At 41.4% G+C, this 13452-nt stretch overlaps 1 protein-coding gene across 9 annotated transcripts in view; it reads left to right on the top strand.

The window, feature by feature from the left end:
• LOC147423321 (uncharacterized) overlaps nucleotides 1-13452 on the top strand; it is a 224154-nt gene that overhangs the window by 87051 nt on the left and 123651 nt on the right. The window contains exon 4 of one of the 9 annotated variants that reach the window (XM_086501326.1): nucleotides 8882-9233. The exons of the other annotated variants lie outside the window; for them this stretch is intronic. The gene's annotated coding sequence lies outside the window, so the exon portion shown is untranslated. Of the gene's footprint in view, nucleotides 1-8881; nucleotides 9234-13452 lie in introns of those variants that run through there. 9 annotated transcript variants of the gene reach the window in all.

The following is a 13452-nucleotide window of genomic DNA, read 5'->3' on the forward strand; positions in this document are numbered from 1 at the left end:
TTGGAGCATTTGAAACAATTACGGTTATGCTTTATGAAATGCATAGAGGTGAAATTTAGTTTGAATCCTTTAAAGTGTGCATTTGCTGTCCACAGTGGCAGGTTACTAGGGCATATCATTTCTGAAGATGGTATTTCTGTGGATCCGGATAAAATTGCCGCAATTATGAAAGCGCCTGCACCGCGGAACCAGAAGCAATGTCAGATTTTCCTGGGTCAAGCCCGATGGCATGGGAGGCATTTGCGGTTTGTCACGCATTTGGCAATCCCGATTACTCAGGCAGCTCATACTATAGATTTTGAATGGACACAAGAATGTGATTTGGATTTTTGGAGATTAAAACTACAGCTTTCCGAAGCTCCGATTATGCTGGCACCAAATTGGGGTGAGGATTTTCATGTGTTCGTGGATGCTTCGGATCAAGCTATTGGCAGTGTGTTGATGCAAGAACAAAGTCAAGGATGGTCCTGACCTGTCTATTATGCCAGTAGACGATTATCATCCGCAGAAAGAAATTATTCTGTAACTGAAAGGGGATGTTTAGGGATGATTTATTCAGTGAAGAAATTCCGACACTATCTGTTGGGCCGACGTTTTTTCTTCCATGTGGACCATTCGGCTCTTTTATACCTGGTAAGGCAATAGAATTTGATGGGAAGATTGGCTAGATGGGTGCTTTTGCTGCAAGAATTTGACTTTGAGGTCATACATCGGCCAAGGGCCCAGCATGCGGTGGCTGACTACCTATCTAGGCTAGATTCCGGAGAGCCGTCGACGGGTGTAGCTGATGAATTTTCGGATGCGTCTTTGTTTCTTACAGGAGTAGCTGCAGAGGATAGCACAGTCCCGCAACAGGCGAGGGTTATTCTTAGCATTCCATGGACATGGTATGAGGAGATGTTTCACTTTCTCGACAGCGGCAAAATGCCTTCTTTCTTGTCCAGCCATCAGAGGAAACGTATGGCTATCAGAAGCCGAAATTTTGAGATTATTATGGGGAAGCTATATTATCATACAGTGGTAGAGGTGTTACTCCGATGTGTGCTACCACGGGAGCAGGAAGCAGTATTAGAGGAAGTCCATACTGGTATTGCGGGAGGTCACTTTGCAGCATTAATCACAGATCGAAAGGTTCTCCAATCTGGATTATGGTGGCCCACATTGTTTCAGGATGCGAGAAATTATGTGCAACAGTGTGATGTGTGTCAGCGGTTGGGGCAACCTACCAAATGGTCCAGAATGCCTTTTCAGCCAGTTCTGCCTTTGGAGCCTTTTCAAAAGTGGGGTTTGGATTTTGTTGGTCCTTTTAAACCAGTGGCAGCTCACTCAGGAAATAAGAATATCTTGACAGCCACGGATTACGCTACCAAATGGGTGGAGGCATGGCCTTTGAAAGACAACACTGCAGTTTCTGTGGCAGGATGCTTATATAAGGATATCTTTTCTAGATATGGCTGCCCTATTGAGTTGGTCAGTGACACGGGAAGTCATTTTTTGAATAAAGTGATGGAGAGAATGCTACGGTTTTATTTTGTATTACATAGGAAATCTTCTCCATATTATCCTCAGGCGAATGGGCAAGCAGAATCAACTAATAAGCAATTGATTCGGATTTTAACAAAGTTGGTGAATATGCATCGGACGGATTGGGATGTGAAACTTCCTTCCGCCTTATGGGCCTATTGGACAGCTTATAAAGTGGCAACAGGATTGACTCCTTTTAAGTTGGCATTTGGCATGGAGGCAATCACTCCGGTGGAGCATGTGATTCCGAGTATGCGGATATTGATTGTGGATCGGCTTTTTCCAGAGGATTCTGTGATTTATCGATTGTATGTTTTGCAGGAATTGGATGAAGAGCGGTTGAATAGCTTTGCGGTGTTGCAGGATCTATAGTCTAGGCGGAAAAAATGGCTGGATCGCCCGAAAGCACGGCAATTTGTTCGGGGACAGCTGGTCCTTGTCTTCAATTCCCGTCTCGGGAAGATGCCGGGGAAGCTTAAATTACGGTGGTCAGGACCATTCTGGATTTTTCAAGCGTGTGGACCCATCTCTTTTTATTTGGAGGATTTGAGGGGGGAGGTTATTTCTGTGCCGGTCAATGGTTTCAGACTGCGCCATTATGTTTCACCTACCACGATTCAGTGACCCTTTGCTATGGTACAAGAGCCGGAAGCTGCCCTAATCATGATTGGAGATTCTTTTGCATGCAATCTTGGAAAGCGGGGAAGGATCTATGATGGTTGTGACACCGTGGATCACCCTATTTTGGGAACTCATTGTGGAAAGGTTACTACTGCATGCAGATGATTTTTATTGTGGTTCTCTTGTTTCATGTGTCATGCGCTCTTAGTGCTCTACTCTCTGCTCCTTCATCTCATCGCCACCATGACATCTTCCCTCTGCAATGTGTCCCTTTCACTCCCGTGCAGCAGCTCGCGCTTCGACGAGTGGACGCATGGCTGCAAGACTTGCGGCTGCGTGTGTTCGCCAACCTGGATTGGCAAGGGATCCCAGTTCACCCGAAGGCATCAAGTTTGATTGAGCAACTCGCTGCTGGCGATATGGTGGTGCTGAATAATCAGCAGATTCAGTTGACAGCAGAAAGGATTCAAGGTGTTGTTGTTTGCCCAGCAATGGCGTGGTGCGCGCCTCTCATGTGATCCCTGCTGCAGATGTAGAACAAGAATTTGGTTTGAAGGTCAAAGGGGAGTATAAACTGTCAGGGTTGTCAGATGTAGCATCCAGGGATGCATATAGGTGGTTTCTCGAGGCCATTTGGCTGCTGGACAAAACTTATACCATTTCGACCCGAGCAAGAAATGTGTTGCATTCGGCCAACTTTGGGCCAGTAGCTTGGGTAGCGGTGGTCAGAGAACGATTGCTGGCAGAATGCCAACGAGTAATGGCACAGTTGGGGAGGAATACCCCAACCAATACAAAGGTGGGCCAACTGCTCACATTGATTTTTCCGTTGAGAGAAGTTTTTTCTCTCGCTCTGCATCCTCTCTGCCACTTTGAAGATGATCGCTTGATGGTCCAAGGCACTAATGCTCCGCTGTCGCAAACACAAAGCTTGGCAGTGCCGGCTGAGAGGGAAACACAGCAGCAACAGGTGGGCGTTGGGGATTTGCCTGGTCCATCAACAACAGTGGTATCTTCTGGAGCCCAAGAGATGGCCACTGCAGGTGCAGGATCAGCAAGCTGCAAGCATGGCAGGGAGGAACATCAATTTTTGACACCACCTCCGGCAACTGCATCTCTTGTTTCGGAAGATTTTGCGGTGGCTCACTGGCGTCGCCGAATGCAGGAGAGAGTGAGCAATGCTACTCCTTTGCGGACGAGCTCTTCTCCGGTTGCGGATGTCCCCGCTCAACCAGAAACTTTGGGTACTACTAATGTGGTTGCCTCGACGGGAGGTACTCTCCCCGCAGCGCTACCCTGGGAGGCTACGGCAACAGCGACCCTTGCTGACCAATTACAGGCATGCGGCACATTTTTGAGCAGACTTGCAGAGTCTATTCGTGCGGCCTGGCCAGCCCCAGCCACAGAGGGATGAGTCAATGAGTTGGAAGCGCAGGTAGCGGCTTCGCAGACTCGCATTGCCGAGTTAACCACTCAGAATGAAGAGCTGACTGCCACAACTCGCCAGCAAGGGGCAGAAATACAAATGTTAAGAGAGGCTAATGCTGAGTTTGTGGCCTCTATCCAACAGGAACTTCTTCAATTGAGAACACAGCATAGCCTAGCCTCTTACTTAGCCTCGCACCCTGGCGATGTAATGATCAACATGACTGATTTGGACACATTGGCAGTGGAGATGCAAGAAGATCTCCGAATTTTTTTAGATACTCAATTACAAAGCTGGAGCACACGCTTGGCTGCTGAGGTGAGAGCACAACCACCCACTCAGCAGGTTGTGGTGCACCAACCCGAGTCATCCAACACTGACAGAGGTAAGAGTGTTGTTCCCGAGGGTTTTGATGTTGCTGATTGGGCACAAGCTACAGAGGATTGTGCTGAAGCTTAGGCTCATGTATCTCGTTTGCAGAAAATTATTCGTCGATTTTGTAAGGAGCGACGCAGGGTCTGTTTTTGGGTGGAGACCTTAGCTCATTCTTTTTCTGTCAGTCTACCACCTTGCCCTCCATTTTGGTCTTCTCTTAATAGATACCTTTCCCGCTATTATCCATTACATACACCTCTTGCTCCTCTGCCACAGCCGCCTCAATCTATCTCTTTGCCAACGCAGTTTATTCCTTGGGCTGCCTGGCCGGAACAAACTGAGATAGATCCACATCTTCTGGATGAGGTCTATTGGGCACATACTGCAGATTTTAGAGGCTTTGGCTATATTGATATTTCCTTTTCACCAGAGCAGGGTGCAGAGCAACCACCGGAACCTTCCAACCGGAGGCGCTGAGTGTGGGTTCACGCAATCCACCGTGCGTGCCAGATGTTACGGCATTAGCCACACATGCGGTTCTACGTAGGTCTGGACACTGCGGATCAGGAGTCATGCGGTATGTGGTGGCCGTAGCGGTAGTTATTCACGGGATATCATGGGACAGGAGTGTGTGCATCGTTCCCGATCTGCGCTGGAGCAGCGGTTGTATATGGAGGGGCATACCTGTCTTTTAATGTAACTTAACCAATCTCTATGATATTCATGGCATCTACTGTTGTAACTCTGAGTCTGGAATATACATGAATGAATCAAGAGGTGTTCTGTGCCTGTGTACTGTGTACTTCCTTCTCTTGTCATTCTATATGTTGATGTTCATATAATGTAGTTGCGGGTAATCATTCCCGTAATGCCTATTGCTCCAGTGCGGGCAATAGCCATTACAAGTTGAGAGATACGAGTTTCTATGGGAATTTTTGAGAGAATTTATCAAGAATTTTTTGTCTATGGCCATATCCCAAAAATGCGGACGGCGTCCTCGGACCACGCGACCACACGACCTTGCCTTCCGACACAATACAGAAAAATGGCAATAGCTTCTTGGAGAAAAAAATGTTAAAAGAAAACATTTTTGCTATTCACGCTTATAGCAAGAGACGAAGAGCTGATAAACATTAAACATTAAGATGAAACTCACAAGAGATACTTTTACAGGCATGTGATACCCTCACAGGCTTTGATAACTTAGACGCACACACAAGAATAACAAGTGAAAGGTGTGTATTATAAGGTAAAAGGATTACAAAGGAAATACACTAAGTGTGTAGAGGATCGATATGGAGATTGTATACAAGGCTAGGCTCAACTTGAGATGATTTACAATGAAGGAGGGCTCTCTTTATATAGAGAGGTGAGGTGCTTTTCAAAGGCAAGTATCTTGTTGTGTGCACTAAGTTAGTAGTGGAGAGGGAATCACTTTTCTGAAGTGACTTTACTAATGGAGAGGGAGTCCCTTTTCTAAAGTGGCTTTAGCTTTTGAGGTGGAATCTTCACAGGAATGCTACTATAGTTTTGATGCTCACACTTTTTTCCAGTCATTATGTGATGGAACAACCATGGCATCTTTTATGACCTAAGTGATGATGTCACTCCACCCGGCGTGTGGAATGAGTTGACTTAAGATGTCAGCGAGGAAATTTTTGGAGCCTTTGACGTGTTTGAACTTATAGTCCCACTGAACGAACCAGGAGGCCCACTGGATAATTGTTTGTCTTTGTTGGCATTTTTTGAAGTGAGGAATCCGGGAAATTGGTTGAGATCCATTCAAACAATGAAGACTCTTCTTAAAGAAAATAGCCTAAGTTTCTTTATGCTTGATTTTGGAGCAATAATTTCTCTGTGAGCAAGAGGATAATTTTGCTATGCATTTTGGAAGGATCTGCTAGCAAACTTGCAAATTATCATTTCTTTGTTTCTATTCTCTTCGCAAAGAACTGCACCCCAAGCCTCTAGCGAAGCGTCTGTGTAGAGGATAAGTTGTCCCTAGCCTGGTAGCTTTTGGGAAGCATCCCACTTTTTTGGACTGATTTTTTGCAGAAGCACCCTGATTTTCTTTCTAAGGGTAGCTAGGTAAGGGATGTTCCAATTGATCCAATTTAGGCATCCTAGGAATTGTTAGAGCTCTGTGACATTTTTCAATTGATTTGGAGTTTTGGAAAATATTGCTAATACATGCTCTTGTAGCTTGATACATCTATTGCAAATAGTGATGCCTAAGAAGTCTGCTTCTCTTGAGCAAAGCTACATTTGGTATAGGATAAAACTAGACCTGTTTTGTTTCGCGGCTTGTGGAATTGATTAGATGTTTCACATGTTGTTCTATGCTTTTGGAGTATATTAGGATGTCATCCAGATATACCAAGAAAAAACTTTTAATAGAACCAAATATTATTTCAACCTTGAGTTGGCTATCTGAAGGGACATTTGCTAATCCCATGGCATGGAAATCCAATGATACATACCTTGAGGCACAACAAAAGTTGTTTTGTACCTATCTTTAGGGTGTACTTTGAATTTCCAGAATCCGCTTTTAAGATCGAATTTCGAGAAGATTTTTGCTAAATTTATTCTTTTGATTAAATCTTCTTGAAGGGCGATATGAAATTTCTTTGGAAATAAAAATTTGTTAAGAGGTTTGTAATCAATTACCAACCTTTTGTTTCCCATTTTTTGTTCACTATGTTTGTTGACATAGAAGGCTCTGCAGGACCAGCTTAAATTGGAGGGCTCAATTATGCCTTTCTGTTGTAGCTCTCCTATTTCTTTTAGACAAAGCTTAGTGTCTGTTATTGACATCCCGGGATGAGATGCTTTGGTTGGATTGGCTTCAAGAATAGTTGGCAGTGTGATCATGTACTTTTCTTCATCCCAGAAGGCTAATGGGTTATTCAAGGTTCTCTGCAGGATTTTGTCCTTAATTTCTTCTATTTGGGTTTTGTATTTGATGGATACCAAACAAATATCAATAGCATAACTAGCTTTTTGTTTTATGCGAGTGGTATATCTTTTTTCCCAATAGGAGAAGTTGTGAAACAAGGTCAAAACCGACAACTAAATCATAGCATATATTTGGGTTGTGTAAGGATAGTCTAATAGGTAGCTTGGGAGTACCTAACTCCGTCCATGTATACACCATTTCCTTGATAATGGCTTTGGAGCCATTACGATATATAACCTGTCTAGCTTCTGGATATAGTTTGATATTGTTGATGGGAATAAGTCTTTTTTAGCAAAGCTTCCTCCTGCACTTGTATCTATTAAATCATCCAAAGCGATTGCTTGAAACCCTTTTGGTTTGATTAGCAGTCCAACAATAGGAATTGCTACATTATTCTCATTGATAATTTTTGTTTCATCAGCCACATTTATTTTTGTAGATTCTTCAGTTTCTTTTATATGAGGCTGAGTCTTTTCTGCTTAAATAAGGTTATCATTTCCTTAAGGTTCTATATGTCTTGTTTGGATAGTAGATTACTCTTTTGGTGTTGGCTCTTTAGCTATTTTTGGTGATTGTTCTTTTGGTAGCAAAAGATCCCGTGAAACTGGAGAGGTTATAACTAGAACTGGTGAGGATGGTAGATATGGTGGATATTTCTCACCCTTCCTAGAGAGAAGAGCTTTTTCTCTTTCTTGTAGAGTGGTTTCCCATTGAAGTAGAGCTTGTTGCTTTTTAAGCATTTCTTCCCTTTTTCATAATGCTATTTCTTTTTGGAGAACCTCTTTGTATGATAGACCAGGGATATTCTATGGTTTCATCATCAGAACTAGAGGGAGAGGAGGGTTCTATTCGGAGCGGTAGGTGATGGGTTGATATGACTTTGATTTTGCTTGAGACCAGATTGTTGATAAAGTGATGATCAAAGAGGGGTTCATTCTTCTAAATTTGTTTCATTTTCATTTTGTTGGCTAAAGCTAGAATAAGCATTCTTTTCAAAGCTGGTGGCTTGGGTTTATCAGCTTCCTTTAGAGCAGCTTTTAGTTGCTTCTAAAATGTAGCTGCCTCATTGTAACTTTCCTTTGAGAAGGTCTTTTTACCTGATTTTTAGAGTCGAGGGAGAAATTTGAATTGTTTGACTCTCAATCTTCGGACTTGTATTGTTGTTTTCCTTTAGAAATTTTTTTCCATTATTGAGGATTAAAAGGAATAGGCATGAAGTCTTCCAATCTCATTACATTAAGAGCTATGGAACAATCCTCAAAACTTGAGTCTGAATTGTAGTTGTTGTTCATTGATGAAGAAGACTTACTTGCAAACTGAGCAATGTTGAATTCAAAATTTGAAAGATCTGAAGAGGATAACTTTGAGTAGCTACCCATCTTCTAGGATATTGTTTTAAAGGCCACATATTTTTTTGTCTTGGGACATTCAGAGGCCCAATGACCTGTTTTGCCACAAATGAAGCATTTATTATCATTTTTTGACGATGTGGACTTACGTTTTTGAAAAAATCGATGCTTGGGTCTTCATTTGAACTTCTTCTCCTTTTTACTCTTCTTGGGATGCTTGCACAAGCATTCCTTCTTTTTATTGGTGCATCCAAAAGCTCTAGAGTAGTAATTTTTCTTGGAGAACTTATTTGAAGGTTTTGAGTCCTTCAATTCCTTTTGTGCCTGCTTTTGAATACATAATTCCTGTATTACTACCTAAGGCTTGGATTATATCTCCAAGTGTAGCTGATTGGAGATCCAGATTTTGGTTGTCCAATTTCAATAAATAGCTTTGTAATGGCTTTTGGCAGTTTATACACAAATTTTGCTTTGATTTCTCCAAAATGGTATTTACCTGCTTTATATATTAAATTTTTGCAATAAATATAAAAATCCCAAATGGAGGAGAAATTACAGATTTGAGTGTCATGAAAAGCCTGTAATGCCAATGTTGCTTGATCTTCTTGATGCCCAATGAACTCTTTACAGATACATTCAATTAGGAGCAAGAGAGGCGAGGCATTTCCTTCAGGTCGCATAATATAATTTTTGACTTCGGGGGGAAGAATTTTCCACCATCGTTTGATGATGCCTATAAAACCATTTACTGCAGCTTCTACTGCGGTTTGCTGTCTCATGCGTCCAAATAGCATTTGTTGATAGATCCAATTATGCATATACTCTAGAACTAGGATGATATCATCATGCTCTAGATTATCAATATTGTAAAAGGTAATATCTCCTACTTTTTTTATACCTTGCACAAATTGGGGAGTTTTTTGAGTTTGGGTGGCACTTCTGGATGCTTCTTCCATTAGCTTGTCTTTTTCCATTTGTAATTGAACTAGAGGGTTTTCAATTAGAGAATCATCTATTTCTGGTCCATCTGCGATGTTGAAAGGATTTTTATATGCACTGGGAAGAGCTGGAATATTATCTAAAATGATTTGTGCTTGAAGACCATTGTAGATAATTTCGTCATAAAAGTAATCAAATTGGTCCCAATTACCTTAGAAGAATATAGTGCCATAATACTTGAAGGTATTTTTGAAGGCCTCTTTCTTTTCCATCTCTTTCATTGTTTTCCTCCTCTTTGCCTCTCATGATTTAGAAACCAGGTCGCGTGGTATTACCTTGATTACTCTTTGTTTGACTCACGGTCCAAATCTTTGCAACGTGGTTTCCGCGGTGGCCTGAGCACCAGGTGCTGTGACAACATGCGAAGGCTCTGGATTTTGAAGTGGACCTCGGTATTCTTCTTTGGTTTCTCTTGTTTCTTACATGGCTCTATGTAGAGATGAAATTGGTGGGGGATGTGGTAGAGGTGTGCGGGGTTGGCATGGTTTAGTGGTCCGAGATCACCAAAAAAATGTCGCATGGTGGTTTGATCATCTAGATTTGATAATCGGGAAGGTCGTTGGGTGTCTAGACTGGGCTGGGGTGTTGGGTTATCCACTTGTGGTTGGGGATGTAGATTTGAAGCTGTAGAGTTTGTATAGGGTGTTGGCTGCGGATTTTCTATGGTGTGAGTGGCTATGGTGGTATTGATGTGCGTAGTGGTGTGAGTGGTTATGGTGGTATTGATGTACTTAGTGGTGCAAGATATGAGTGCGTGCACGTTTGGACTCGAGAGAATCTTCTAGAATGTGCAAACAAGAAATGAACTTCATGTTATGAGTTTTGACTTATATAGTGCTTAATTTTTTTTTAAAGAACTTAAAAACTCAATGATACTAATAAAAATTAAAAAAAACTCCAAAATACACGAAACTTGACCCACAGACCCACTGATTGGGGCATCAACAAATCACGTGAATTACAATGCGTGTTTACAATAGAAGTGGTTAGTATCAAAAAATAATTGGTTTTCAGCCAACTCCTGCCATTTCCTTTCCTTGTCTCCGACCATCATCAGAATCGATCTTTTGCACTAGAAGCATGATATGATTGTGATCACCTCAGGCTAACCACTTTCTCTATTTTGCATTTCAAACTTCTTTGCATTCTAGTCTTCTTCCTTTCTCTCCCCGCTAAACTATGTAGAACCAATTGAACATTTCCTGTAGGGCATTGCTCTTTTTTCTTCCACCTCCATGCCGTGTCTTTTTTAAATACGCTACATTTTCTATAGTGTAAGTGCTCCATTCCTTGGCTACTAAGGATGCCCAATGAACCAAATGTGTCAAGAAAAAATGAGCTATGAGCAAAAGGAATGTGCTGAAAAAACAATGAAACTTTAGTTCAAACACTGATGTTTTTTTACTGCAACAAATGACAAAGTGTTCAACCCACCATGCAATGTGCTATATGCATCTCCCCTTGAGCATACACCATTTGCATTGTGAAACTATTGATTATAAACTTTAAGGTGGATATCTCAAATTAGGTTAGATTTGCATTTTCAAGAAAACAAAAAATACCATCTATAGACTACCAAACACGAGCACACTTAATTCCTAGGGCTGCTTTGTTACCTTTATAGGTGGTAATGTCATACACCTTTTTTTACAATTAAAACTCATTGGTACTTTGGGAGTTAGAATAATCTGAAAGAAAATTCTTAGCTTTACTACCACCCATACATATTTTATTAGGACGATCCTGTGTACTTCCAGATTCCTTCTTGTCCTTTGATAACTCAACTGCACTCCCATGTAGACCAACACCTGATAGAATAGATTTGAGTTCTCTTATACACTCTTCTCTTCTTTCTGCAGGCTCCATAATCCAAGAATAATTAATATGAAGCATAAGAAACTTGTCAAGAATTTGTAGACGATCATGAAGAGTGCACACATGCACATTATCAGAGAGAATCGATAGAATAGGATCTCAATTTGGATCATCCATGTCTCGATTAGGGGGTACAATCTTGTTACAACAACTGAGGATACCTTGAAACCATTTTTGTAGTGCTTTACCCACTGTTTGTGTAGTGGGAACACCTTTTGCAGAGTTGACAGCAGCTTTGCCACCCTTACCCTTACTGCCCTTTGACTTGCTAGCCTTTGTACCCTTGCCCTCAGTTCCTAATGATATTTTATAGTGGTAACAATAAATGCATGGAAAGAGGGTCATTGCACCTTTCTTGCACCCTAACATACACTTGAGAGTTTTCAAGTCTCTTGCCAAATTCCACTCCACTTGGAACGTACCCAAAACTAAAACCTGCAATCATTGTCCTTCTTGTTGTTGCGGAGTGACATCAATGATTGGGGTGTGATTAAAATACCATTTGAGGGACTCATGTGTCTCGTGTGGGAGATGAAAAGCTGTCAGCCACCAAATATTCTTCTCTGACTGGAAACCTAAACATGTGTTTCCTTTCTCGTTGGCATTTAGCTCAACATCGACACCCACCAAGGCTCTATCATAAGCGTAACACTTACCCTGTTGAGCCGTTGACCTTTGACAATCTGACACTCATCAAGGTTCATCACAAATATAACTTTGCAATCACACTCTTCCTGTGTCAATCCATAAAATTTGATCATAGAGTCCTGAAGCTTCAACAAGTCAACATATACATTATTGAACTTGTTGTAACGGAAGGATTTGATCTCTTTTAATGGCAAGGCATCCTCCACATATTGAAATCCACCCAACGAGCTTGCAACATCATTATTGGTGCACCTTTTTGCAACACTGACACTGTAAAGTGTTGGCAGCAACCTAAAAAAACCTTTTTCTCTGTGACCTAGTGTGACAATTCTATACAAAGCTTTGTAGGCCTTGAAACTTATTCTTGCGCTATCACACACCTCCATCATCTCCTGAGGTGACACAATGCTCTTTAGCTCATTGAACTACTTTTGGCACAAAAAATTCGCAATGCCAACATTGGATCGATCATCCAATAGCTCCACCAACTCTTTTGGCTTGATGATATGCTCCAGCAAAATATGTCCAATTGTTGGAGCATTAATCAATTCCAATCATCATTTGAGCCAATTTCTTGCATATTGAAATAATATTACAACAATCTATAAAAAATGTAAAAAATTAAAAGCTTGCATTTGTATCCCAGCCGAGTTTGGCAGATACGTTTCTTTTGAGCACCATCGCTTGCAGATAGCATAAGCATCACATGTCTCTTGCGCTTGCAAATGTGGTAGCCCAATGGAATGTGTGTGAGATGATCAATTCATCCATGAATATTACGCACAATGTGTTGTAACTGAACACAATTGTCTAGAGAGCGCTCTTGCTCCTTTTTTTGATGCTCTACTTTTTTATTAAGATTTTGCTATCTCATTGTTTAGCTGCTTTGTCTTCTTGCTGGTTTCCTCTTTGACTTGATGAGTGTCTTTCATGTACTTCTCTTGCAATGATGAATAGACAGCACATACTTTAGAGACTTTTTCTTGCTTCCCTTTTATTAAAAAAAGCTAAATATAATCTCTAGCAGTAGCCAAACAATCACTCTCTCCCATCTTCAATAAAACACAGTCACTCAGTGATGTTACAAAAGGGCGGTGATGCATTTGTCATTGGATCGCCAGGGTAAATATGGCCATCAATCCATAAGTTGATTTCCTTGCACCCAAGGTTTCATAGCTGATCTTCAGCATTGGGATTAGATGTGCCAAGTTGCACACTAGCATAATCCTGCTCTAAATAAGTATTTAATTGATATCATTTTGTCTTGTTAGTAGTAATGTCTTGCAGTGGTAGGGGATTGAATGACATTTGTGTTAGCTAATCAAGCAAATTAGAGAGAGAATGTATAATGGTGACTGCTTCAAGCACGTGAAGTTGGCTATGGAGGAAATAAGTGGAGAGTACTCAAAGATAGGAGAAAAGGATTTTATTGTAAAGGAAAGAAAGAGAGAGAGTGAAACTCAATCTCCTTTGAATTCAAATTGTGATCATGAGGGTAGAGAGATAAATGCTACTGCACACAACGGTAATAGAGTTTTCCATTGCTCTCAGCTGGAGCTAGAGTGGGGGAAGTATGAGGGGGGAAGGAGAGAGAGAGAGAGAGAGAGAGAGAGAGGGAGAGAGAGGGAGGTAGTGGGAGATAGAAAGACGATAAAGGAAGAGAGAGTGGGAGAGAGAGC

Source organism: Adiantum capillus-veneris, chromosome 26, assembly GCF_014529385.1.
Source record: "Adiantum capillus-veneris isolate H3 chromosome 26, ASM1452938v2, whole genome shotgun sequence".
In the NCBI taxonomy this organism is placed as follows: domain Eukaryota; kingdom Viridiplantae; phylum Streptophyta; class Polypodiopsida; order Polypodiales; family Pteridaceae; genus Adiantum; species Adiantum capillus-veneris.